This window comes from Pygocentrus nattereri, chromosome 10, assembly GCF_015220715.1.
Source record: "Pygocentrus nattereri isolate fPygNat1 chromosome 10, fPygNat1.pri, whole genome shotgun sequence".
Taxonomy (NCBI): domain Eukaryota; kingdom Metazoa; phylum Chordata; class Actinopteri; order Characiformes; family Serrasalmidae; genus Pygocentrus; species Pygocentrus nattereri.
In genome coordinates this window covers 18761735-18774218 of record NC_051220.1, presented here as the reverse complement: position 1 = coordinate 18774218, position 12484 = coordinate 18761735, and the positions used below count along the sequence as shown (strand labels likewise).

General features: G+C 40.5%; 1 protein-coding gene across 1 annotated transcript in view; it reads right to left on the bottom strand.

Annotated features, from left to right (window-relative positions):
* Positions 1-11866, bottom strand: part of LOC108441829 (signal-induced proliferation-associated 1-like protein 1) — a 75495-nt gene extending 63629 nt beyond the window's left edge. The window contains exon 1 of the mRNA XM_037542236.1: positions 11599-11866. The gene's annotated coding sequence lies outside the window, so the exon portion shown is untranslated. The remainder of the gene's footprint in view (positions 1-11598) is intronic.
* Between the last annotated feature and the right edge of the window lie 618 nt (positions 11867-12484).

Sequence of the window (12484 nt, the reverse complement as noted above, 5' to 3'; positions counted from 1 at the left end):
GTTACTGCTTGCCTGTTTAAAAGGAACGAGCAGCATTGGAACAAAGAGCAAATAAGGTCTTTCCCCTCCAGCACCACATTAATAAGAACACTAAGGCAAACTTTGAGACTATTATTACAGCGTCTCATTGAAGAGCCAATATATTTCGTCCATTCATTATGACTAATGAGTAATGTAAAACACAGATCAAGGTCTTGCTGCTGCATAAGCCTGTATTTAAACAGAAAAGCAGTTTTTTGTTCATTTAAAACTACAAGTATGTGTGTTCATGCCAGCTCAGTATCCACAATGGAGCCACAGGACGTGGCTCAGCAATGTCCACGTCTGAATAGGGGTATGGCTGGTACACAGTACACACCCATGTAGACTTAGAGATTGGTCACTTCCACCAGAGCTTTTACTAGAGGTAAATAAGTGGAACGCAGGAATTATTGATAAAACTTAGTGCCATGAAGTATGAAGTATATCACAGAACCAGATGATATTTAAGATTTAGATTTTAGATTTTTTTGTTCAAATTGACAAAAACAGCTTTACTCTGTCAGAGCTGTTGGATTTTTCGCAGGTTTTTCGGACCATGTCATCCATCTTTATGTATTATTGTCACATGCACAGGCTTAGAACGAAGGCTCGACTCGATGATTCGATCACAAATGCAAAATCAACATTATACTGATGAAGATATAACGACAAGGGAACATAAGTCACTTGCATGCTCGGAAAACACCCTTTACCAATATTTGACCAAGTCCTCCTTTGATACTCTTCACAATGGTTAGATCCATCCGCTCAGAGAAAAGTCTAAAGCACAAAAATGTTACAAAAGACACTTTTTGTGTGCAATTACACATTTCCACCAGAGAGGTCTCCAAATCCTTAAATCTTGCATGGGGCATCTTTAAGGTTTCGTAGATCTTGTTAAAGAACATAAGCTTCCTGAGGACTGTGCATCAGTGCTAAAAGAATGTCTTAAAAGCCTGATAAAGCTCATTCAGACTGGACTCTTTAGTTCTGATCTGCTTCTCTTGACTAAATCACACCAAAGGGAAGCTTATAAAGCATTAAAAACATTAACCAGACAGAAAACTGACTGTTTGAACTGTTCTTTTAAATCAATCTGAAACACTTGCAGGGTCTTGAAAGACGGCCGTATCTAATACTCTACAATCAGACTACTGTTTGGTTATATAAGTCTTCACAAGATTCACAGGACTGGCTTTTATTTTAACGTGCTGCACAGCTGGAATGAATTCCAGACAAACACTTAAACTCAGTCATTACTTCTGCTAGAAGATTTAACTCTCTGGTAGAGCACCACTTCACAGAGCACTGTAAATCCCTTTTATAAGATTACACTTGTTTATAGTGCATTTTATAGAATTACACTTGTTTACATCTTACATGTTGTTTATTACTTGTTTATACTGCTAGCATGAGGTTTCATACTTTTGTGCCTGCCCATTCGTGTCCAACGCTACAGCTTCAGCTGGGTTCCAGGCATATGGAATGTGTGTAACTTCAACCTCAGGCTCCTGATAGCTAGCAATCTCCACTCAACTCTCAGCTGATATGCTCTGGAAAAAAAAAACCCGCAACTCTTTCACTTTTAAGCAGTCGCCTGACTCTCCAGCTGAATTCCAGTCTTGTCTCTAGTTCAGTTCACATTCTATGCTTCAATTCCTCCTTTTCAGCTTCCTGTTTTCCTGAATAAAGTGTAGCAAGTGGCAACACAGCCATGTGTGTTAAAGCAGAACCACATGCACGGCTCTGTAATTAAGCTGATGAGTGAGAAGATGAATGACTGCGAGTATGTGTGTAGTTTCCCATCAAATTGTACATTTCACATACTAAGCGCCAGTGGCAGTTCAAGTGCCATCATCCCCCAAATAAGCAGCCATAAAATCTTCTACGCAAAGATTTCTCAATGAGAAAAACAACAGACACTCTGTGACGATGACTAGAGTTCCTCCTCACTTGCCACATCAGTCAACACACGGGCAAGTTAAAAAAGAAACAACAACAACAAATAAATCAAACCTAAGACAGAACGGGGAAAGCCAGAATGATCGTTATGTGACGAACACAGTCCTAATAATAAAAGGTCTGACTGTACATGACATTTTTTCCACATATTATTTTGAAACCAGCGCAGATGTAACCGATGAGTTTGTTTTGTTTTAACTGAGGGTGCCAGGTGATCACTGGTGATAAAAATGACCCCAGAGCCAGAAGGTCACACACATGGAATGTTCGAGTGGAGCATTCAGATCCCCCCTTAAGCCCCCTAGTCTATTAAACAGTAGTTTAGGGCAAGACCCCAGTGCAAAATGCATTAAAAATAAACTCAAATTGAGTGGCGCAAAGCAAAGAAGGCCAAACAAACAAAGCAAGAAATCTGTTCTCATTTATGGTTTGGAGCAATATTAACAAACAAAAGAAGGATTTTTACTAACCAGTCATGCCAGACTGTGCTATGTGTGTTCAGACAATTTGGGAAGTCAGGACCTCACATTGAATCTTGTAAATAAAATAAATACGCCTGCTGAAACACAACAACTGGTGTACAAATTGTCTGACCGGAGAGGCTCTCTGTTTTCCAGCACAGTACAATGGGCAGACAATGGACAACTAGAATGTGGGAGCCTACAGTCTTAATCTAACTTGAAAACAACACCTTGGTATTTACCCTTGGACTTCATCATGGAAAATACAAAAGGTGAATATGTAAGACTTTAGTAGCACTCGAACAGGATTAGTTTTACATGGAAAAAGTGGGGCAATACAAATTTATCACAAAATGACCAGTTCATAAGGGTAAGTGTGAAAATCTCAAAACATAAACGTATCAAAACATTTAATTTAGCCATTATTTAGCTTACCCTAACTGCCTGTCACTAGTATTGTCATTAGTTTGGAAATTCACATCCAACAGCCAGTTTCACCTTTTAAAAGCAAATCTTTTTTCTGTCATTTTTAGACTTTAATGTTCTGAATTGTACACTTGAGGAAGGACAGTACACATCTGCTTGATTTTAGCCACAGATGACAGAAGTGCCTGCAAGCTTGTCCAGCATTTTCACCATCATATTGATACGCATAGGATTAATAAAACAGAGGTTAGCTGTCCAGTTTGTTTTATAAGGTAAAAGGCTTTATTGACTTAGGAACGCTGTAAGACTTAGGAAGTCTGTAAAATAAATAAATAAATAAAAAACCCTGACATGGTGGATTTGGACAGGACAAAAATCACTGGGAAACACGGGTAGAAATGACATTATACCACCTCCCCACGGAAAACAAGTCTCAGACGAACAGTGCTCGTCACTTACATCTGGCAACTGCACAAGAAATGTGTTTATTCCTGATACGGCTGAAGTAAATTATTATATTCAAAGAACAGTACTGTGTCAGAGACTATGCTTCATGCATTTAATGTCCAATCAAAATCTCTTTTCAGCATCAGGAAAAAGCAGGAAAAGCACTTTTAACAGAAAATTACATGAAAGCCTCCAACACTAAGCGTAATATGAGATCCATCAGTATTTTAATTTGTCCACTCTTAACTTGGACACTCTACTGCCACTTTAACTCTTAAACTAACCAACCCACCTCAGCTGCCTTAAAGACTTCTCTCACATGTGCATTTAAAATGCTCAAAGGAGATATTTCTGGGGAGATATGAGAGTTGCATAATGAATCAAAAAGACCAAGGAAATCACATGGGAAAAAAAACCTTTCGTTTCTAAAACTGGAGTAAAGATTAAATTGTACTGATGTACTTGAAGCTTCCATCTTCAGAAAATCAAGATCCACTCTTACTTCAAATCCACAGCCGTTTCTGTCCATCCTTCCACAGTGAGAAAATGACATTGTTATGTGTCTGAAAGGACGTGTAGCTGTCAAGAAGCTGTTATTAAGAAAATTAAATAGATAAAATTTGCAGTAGAAAAATCTGAGAAGTATAATTTTTTAAAATGTGTTTTTGGGATTACTTGGTTTTATATATTATATCTACTTACTGACTTTAGTCACTGTCCGAAGAAAAACAAGCATCTTCAATTTTCACACAATATAAAAGAACCGCTGCTGAGCTCTAATAACAGTACTGTAAATGATTGCTTTTATCGGAGTTCATGTTCAGCTGTGCATCAATTATTAGAACTTAAGTAATGTTATTAAATAACGGTATTTCCTTTCATTCTTCTTCTCATTAATGTTATTTTCTTTTGCACTTGTATCACTTCTGAGGGTCATGATCTGTGTCTAGGGTTCCTAGGGGGGGAGAGGAAAAAAAAAAAAAAAAAAAAAAACAGCCCTTAAATTTAAGTAAATAAATAAGAAAAATCTAGAAGATTCTGCCCCTGCTTGCATCCTCGTGGAGTCTTGCACAGTCCCTCAGGAAGGTTGGTGTGAAGATACAAGGTGAACATGTTGGGACACATCGACACAAAGGAGAGCGTGCTGCTCTGAAGTGTGATGCGTGCAGAGGCCTTCTTTTCCTTCTTCTGAGCCCCATGACACTTGTCTGGTTAGACAGAGGTCTGCCAAGAGCTAACTATTTTCAGATACAGTAGGGTTCAGGAAAGTGACCAAGACAAGAAAACATGCTCTGTCTGGCCATGCTGTGGTTTTGGTTTAAACCACACTGTCCATTTTTTCCTCTGTGTCCACAAGGTTGAGATTATCATCTCGGGTCAATGAAGATGTGAAAACAATATATATTCTTTTGTGATGGAACGTTGTGGCCATCTCCGTTTCTACTGGCCTTCACGATATTGTAAAAGTGCTTTGTTAACAACAGGACAATAGAGACTAAAATTAGCAGGGTCAGACACACCTGCGTGTTAGGGCTCCTGTAATTTAACACTTCAGCACCTACTAAACTCAATTCTGAAGTCTGGTGGCAATTAATTATGTGGAGCAGCAGAGGTCACGCAAAGCTCCAGAGCTGTGCATGCTCTGCCCTCCCATCCCAAAAAAAAAATAAGCAAATAACCAAATAACCACTCATCATTAAAGCCTGACAAATCAATGGAGAAACAAGGCTTTTCCCATCGATTTACCTTACTCCGATTCTGGGGGCAGACACAAAAACGATAATGGCTAGACTAGACCGCCAGAGAGCGGGGAAAGGAATCAACTCGATTTTTGATGCTTCACGAATGGCCACTAATTGTTTTGTGAACGCGGGTGAAATGCGATGGAGGAGGCAGTTTTCATTGTTCATGTGCTTTTCCTTCCACACTGCGAGCTGAAAAAGATGACATCACCTCCACTGAGATCACAAGGCTCTGTTCACTCGCTCCATTGGCTGCTGCACAGCAGTTCTAGATACACAAAGCTTTACCATTCCTAACAGTCTAACAGGAAGCACAGTCACAGGCATTATTAAAGAACACAGGCAAATTAATCAAACAATGGCCAGAGAGCGCACAGCCAGGCTATGTTACAGAAGGGCACATTGAGTTGCAAATCCATACTGCCACAGCCCTGGATCTGGCAGACCTGCAGACCTGTACTTCCAAAAAGGCAAAAACGCTGAGTGTGCTTTTCTATGCACCTGAGCCAAAGTGCCGCACAATACGTCGCAAGAAAATCGTTGTCCCAGTATAAGTCTTAACAATATGACAACTATATAAAGCTGCAATAATCACATTCCATGTATATAGTGCATCTGAATTAGCAGGTCTAGCTATTAGGGATGCACTGAGATTGCTGTTGAGCACAAACACCTGACCAACACCACTTGTATACAAGACCTGCACATCCATATTTCAAAATGACATATATATTGGTAAAGATGACACTGATGCGATATCGGGCCCAATAGCAGCAGAATATTCAGGACTGGACGTCTGAGGGAATAAATCTGATCCAGTGCTGTAACAAATCTAGCCTGAAATAGTGCACTCACACTTATATGATGCTGTTAGTAATGCATTTCTTCCAGTGAGGACAAGCAGTTTGAGTATGACAGCCTCATTTCAAGTGAAGAGCTTCAATTAAAAACAGCTCATTTTAAAGCTCTGAGGTTTTTAAAAAATAGTTTTAACATATAATATGGACTGATTTAATATCAGTACTGTGCTATCTGCATCTAATCATATTATTTGCATTTATTAGCTCCTCAAAAAGTAAAAAAAGGTGTAAAAATACATCACAGCCAAAATATTTTTTTAGAACTGTCTCAAATATAAAAAACCCCTAAAATCTTGATGTATTATTTCACTGTCTTTGTCAATACTGTGTAGATCATCAAATGTGCTATCAAACAGCGGCCTGCAGCCCAGATCCGGGCTGAGTCCGCAACTCATCCTCCCAAAGAGATCTCAAAACTATTATTCAGCTTATTTATTTATTTATTTATTTAGTGGAAGCTTTTTAAAAAGGGGAAAAAAGCATTGAAGTCTGTTGCACTATCATAACCTCATCCTCATAACCAAATGTTAAAGAATATATGGGGCAAATTCTATCAAATCTAACAAAGAAAAAAGTGGATTTTTCCAAAATGCTTTGTTTGTGGTGAGGCTATATGAGTCATGTTGCTATATGAGTCAGCTTTTATAACAACAATTTATCCATCCATCCATTTTCTAAGCCACTTCTCCGTCAGGGTCGCGGGGGGGGTGGACAATTTATTAACTATTTCTTTTTTTTTTTTTTATTGTGGATAATGATCATTTTCTTTGGGATAACAGCGGTGTAAAGCTTGTAAGAGACAGAGATAAAGCATATATAGAGATGTAAGGATCGATCAGCTACGTGTCAGTATTGGCCGATTTTCATCCCAAGTATGCGATCAGCCAATTTTTCTCGAACTTTCCAATCCTGATGTAAAACATGACAGCCGTATTTTGCCTAAGGTGCCAGAATATAACTGCTGCACCATTTAGGGTGGAGCACGAAAAAAATTCAAGAAGCTGGCGAACAGGAAGGCAACTTCAGTCTCATCATTTGTACAAGTATGTTTTTACATTATTTGGCGCCTATTTTGCAGTTAAAATAGTTACTGCGTGAGCTGTAATGAATGCGGTTTGCTGTCGAAGCTTTGAGGATTCGTTTCTGTTAGCATGTTAGCATCCGAGCACTAATCTCGGCTTATCTTACATGGCACTAGCTTCCTGACCCACAGCTTTACCAGAGGCTGGAAATGACCAATAAGATGCAGGACTATAAAAGTGACTGTGTGTCAGATCTTTTCACCACAGATTTACAAATCTATCTATGAAACAGGAGGACTGTTTTGTCTTGTTAGTTGTGCTGGTTGAGTAGACTCTGCTAATTTCTACAGCTTCATCGAGACTTGAAAGGCACGAAAAGGGAAGAAGAGTTTGCTCTGTTTCTGTGTCTGTTACTTATTTTTGCTGTTTCATAGAACCAATAGGTCAGTATAGTTTTATCACATTTCCTAAAAGTTTGTGACGGCTAATCTCAACTGCAGCAATTGTAGAGACAGTTTCCTATCCCACAACTCAGCTAATGTTAGTTACATTACTTGATGGGTCATTGTTCACTCTAATGTTATTTCTTAGTATTTGTATGTACAATTTTTGAGAAGGGTTTTAAAGATCTAAAAAAGCGGTGTTAGCTTTGGCAAAGTGCATCCATGAATTTGGGTGTAGCTGTTGGGGTGTACTGCTGCGGAGTTCAAACATCAACAATCATTCTCCAGAATTACATACTGCACCTTTAAACGTGGCATCCAGTCTCATCCTCCATTGTCAGGGGTCTGAAGAGAATTTGCTCTACAAGAATTTGGCCACAGATCAAATCTACAGGGTGAGTCAAAAGTCACAGGACAGGTTTTATTTTATTTTTATTATCGACTTTTATCTCTGGGGTCATCTCAAACAAATTGTGTATGCTGAGAAAATCCGCAACAAACAGCACCTTCAGCACCGCATCGTGGAGGCTGGCGACAGCATAAAAAATAAAATAAAATAAAACCGTGTCCTGTGACTTTTGACTCACCCTGTATTTGATGACCGCTGGTATAGAAACACCCACTGATCATATTTCTGTATTTAACGTTTTTAAATAATTCTAAATCAAATCAACCAAATTGTTTCTTAAAAGACCTATCACTGAACTGAGTGGGTGTGAGGTAGAGAGTTAATGCCCTAGTCGTTTTTTCAGTTGCAAGCAGATAAATTTGTAATGACTTTTTTTCAGTAATTAGGAAATAAACAACATACATTGCTAATGTAATTGCAAAATGAAATAAAAATAATACAAATTTACTTCCTAGCAACTGTCATAACATTAATAAGTTGACACTTTTCCTGCATTTCTATCATAAACTGCAAAGAATAGTGTGGTATGCACAGGAATATCCATCACTGTTTCATACTGCATGCACGGCTTTTGGTCTCTCTGAGAACCTCTTGGCGCAATTTTCAACATTTAAGAAGCCAAGAAACCAGAGAGCTGCAGGTTCAAATGCCAATGGCCTTCCTCTGACCACTGCAGCCCTGAGCTTGAAAAATACTGCACTTCAGCATACTTTTAAACATATCTAATCATAAGCCCATTTAGAAGCTTACTCCCTTCACACATTCACAGAAAACTACTGCTACAGGTAAAACTGTAGAGCAACCCTTAAAGCACAATTTAAAGTGGGGCAGCACTTTCAAAAGAGTAAAAGTACAGCTCTTTAGGAGCAGCTTTGCACATCCAGCACTTTTGCCCTACTTCTATGTCATGTGCAATAACAAACACCTGTAGCATTCATGTAAATACACTACTAAACAAATTAACGGCTCTTCGATTTTGGCCAACAAGATTATTAAACACAAACCAAGCAGTCGGACATCACAGGCTCAGTAGTCATGATTTATTTATGGCGGACATCAATAACTTTATTCCTTTTTAGTCTAATATGTTTTCTGTGGTTGCAAATTATGCTTCATTGCCTTTTCACTAACTAGATAACTAACTAACAACTGGCAATTTACCTGATACAAGCATGCGCATATTGGTTCAGTCATTAATGCACAATCCTTGTGCAAAAGCTTTCCTCTGTATTCATTCACATCTTACGCCGCAGCCTAAAAATGCAGGAAACCCCAAGACACTCTAGGGATGTAGAAGCAGATTCCTGCCTCTCCAATCCCTTCCCAGAAGCATGCTTGCCTTTAAATAGAGCGCTACACCTAAATTAAGGCTTTAAAAAAAAAAAGCCACAGAGTGAGAGACTTGGGAACAATGGATTTTCCCATCAATTCATTCCATGCAGATGCTGGGCCTAATGCTGAAACTTTCTACTATTCAAAGTGAATAGGAGCCATCATCAGCATGCAAGGCAGGTGCCTGAACCAGGGATGAGTGTAAAGCACTAAAATGCAAGTCATGCTCCTCACACAGGAAGAAGAAGAACACTCAGCCGCAATCTGTTCGTCACTTAGCACGGACACGAAATCTCTGAGGTAAACACTTTCTCTGTGTAATATGATGTTAAAGGTACTTAAGTAGCTGTCTCTGTCATGCACACGTTTGGTGGATGCTTTCTTGGGAATACAACCTATGAAGAATGAAAAAGTGCCTTAAGCACACGGTGTCTGTTTGTTCCAAACCCGCAATCATTCTGATCCACGTTATGCAACAAAGAGATCTCAAATTGGAATCAAGTGGAGAAAGTATCAGACTGAGTCTGGCTAGCATGAAAAGCAAGAAGTTGTTGGAGAAACCACAGGAGGACCCGACAGCTGCTGATTCTGCATTTGTTAAAATAATATCACACATTTATCCTGAAATTGATCAGGGCTAGCTCTAATGCAGAGTTCATGCTGCGGGCCCAGGCAAGAAACTCAGGCTAAAGGTGGCAATGGTGTTTAAACTCAGCCACTTCACTGACACTATGGAAAAGGTGATAAGGCAGAAAAACAATTTCATTTTTAGACAGGTTCACAATATACGGCACATATTACAATATTTCGTTTTTCTGAGGTTTGACAAAGTTAGTCATTTTTGCTCAATATTTCACACACTGCACTGAAATAATGCAATTACACATGACTAATTATGCTTTTTAAGTGATTGCAGAAAGCACTGGATGAATTATTTATAAGGTTAGCCAATATATTATATAACCGACAACAACCAGCCAAATGTTCCTTGCATTCTTACCTAACTGATCCCTAAAATGAAATAATGGCTGCGTCCAATGCCATTCCATATATTATACATAGTGCATTAATGAATGCACTGCGAATGGCACTGACATGCACTTTAATACGGCAGCACGCAGTTCTGGATGCAGCCTATGGGAACTACCAGGAAATTGTTCCACCTCAGCTGCTAACTCACGCAATTGTCTAAGCTGACCTGAGCAGATCCTCACCTCTTACAGACTGACACTTAAAAAATGGTTCTTCAATGGTTTCTTCAAAAAATGGTTCTTTGCTTGACGAAATAGCTCTTCTGTTTGATGAGAGAATGGGTTGTATATGGATCTATATTGGCACTGATTGAAAATGGTTCTATACAGCACCTAAAGGATTCTTCCACTGCTACATGTTTGACACCACAACAATAAAGGAACCTTTTTGATGCTACACAGAACCGCAGAACCCCTGTTAAGACTGTGGTTAAGGGAAGCTGTTCTGAGGGAAATAGAATTCACAATTCAAAGTTTTCAAATGCGAATGAGTGTTTCTGACTCAAATGAGGCCTTCAGAACACGACCAGTACTAACTACAGGTACATGTCCTCTAATAAGTCCTCTTAAAAAAATTAACAAACCTTTACTTCTACACCCTAAAGACCCATCATCCTCTTCCACAAAAATGAAGATGGCTTCAGTAAGGTAAAGGTATGAAGAAGAACCGGTGAAAGGAATCTTAAATCAGCTCCTGACAGTTCTGAATGTTAACCCTAATGTACCTTGCTGACCTCTTTAACGAGCAGGAATCAACTCTAATTTTCTTCTTCAAAGTGTATGATGACCTGTGCTCTGAGTAAAAAGATAACAAAACACGCTGAAATGACTAGTATTAGTAGGAGAGCTCCACAGCACCACAGAGGGACTGCAGATAGCTTTAGCTCCAGCTAACCTGGGCTCATTCCCCAAAACACGAACACAGCACAGCTCAGAGCGCAGCGGCAGGGAGGCTATCACTCTGAATACTCTCTCTCTCTCTCTCTCTCTCTCTCTTTCTCTCTCCAAACGGTCGGTCTACCTCAGCACTACGGCGCTGAGGGGAAACTGGGCCCAGGTTGGTCAACAAGACTGGTACCACCTGAAATAACCCCTCAAAGAGCACCACAACTTGACAACCGTCTGAAACCGCACTTCAGAGCTCTGTGGTGGTAGAGCAAAAAACAGAGCAGGCTGAGCAGACCTGGTTCGGCTGCAGTCGTCGAAACGTTTTCGTGCTGGGATTTTTTTTTTTTTTTGGAAGGGAAACAGCCGAGCCCTCATTCCGCACTGGAACTCCCCAACACAAACAGGATTTGTGCTTTTAAAGAGGGAAAGAGCTGGTGGCAGCTCTGACAGAGGCACTCACTCACTGAGCGACTGTTTTCTTAAACGGAGAAACGACTAAAATGTTCACAGTTTCAAAAGCAGCATCAGCGTGAAGGGGGCTGTACTCCACTCACCTTTCCCCACTCCCCTCTTCTTCAACCGCTGCCTGGCATGATCAAAATACTAAGCAGCGTTTCCCCCGTCGTTTCGTTTCCGAGCAGGAGGAGCCCCGCAGGAGCCGCAGCGTGCTCTCCCGGAATCGTCCGCCGCCACACGCGCCCCAAATCCCCGCTATCTCCTCGGGTGGGAGTTGAAAGTTTGCTTCAAAGTTGCGACTCCGTCCAGCTGCACGGCGCGGTCGCTGGAGCGGTGAGATCACTGCGATCCGTTGGATCCGCCCCCTGCCGGAGTCTCGCGAGAATCGGACTGGAGCGAGAATTGGGGAGAAAAAGCGCGATGCTGTGGAAGAAAGCGCAGCACATCCTCCACAGGCTCCGGTTTCATTGAGGACCCTCAAAGATGTTCTTTAATGTTTCTTTCTGTTCCAGTAAAGCATAACCCGTGCCCCCCGCCCGAGCACGGTGCGTATGAAATGCAAATTGTACGGGATGAACACGTCATGCCACTGTGCTGTGCACTTGTTCACCAGCAGCAGGGTGTGGTAGAGATAAGCATTGAACTAACGAGAGAATAAAAAGCACTTCAACTTATAGCAAATTCAATTAAAGCCCTCGCTGGATCACTTGAACCTAAAGCTGTGTTCACAAACCCTCCTCCTGGAGATGTGTCTTCTTGAAGGTTTCACCTCCAAACCAAATCTAAACCTCCTTCAGCTAATCAAGGATTTCCAGGACCTAGGGGTTAAGATCCAGCACAAGTGGCTCTGTTATTCAGATGTCACTAAAGGGCTGCATTAACTGGAACCGTTCATTAGACTTGGGTTGGAGCTAAACGTCCAGGACTGGGCACCCCTGACTCAGATGGTTCTGGTCAGGCTGGTTAGGGTTGGAGCTAAAGTCT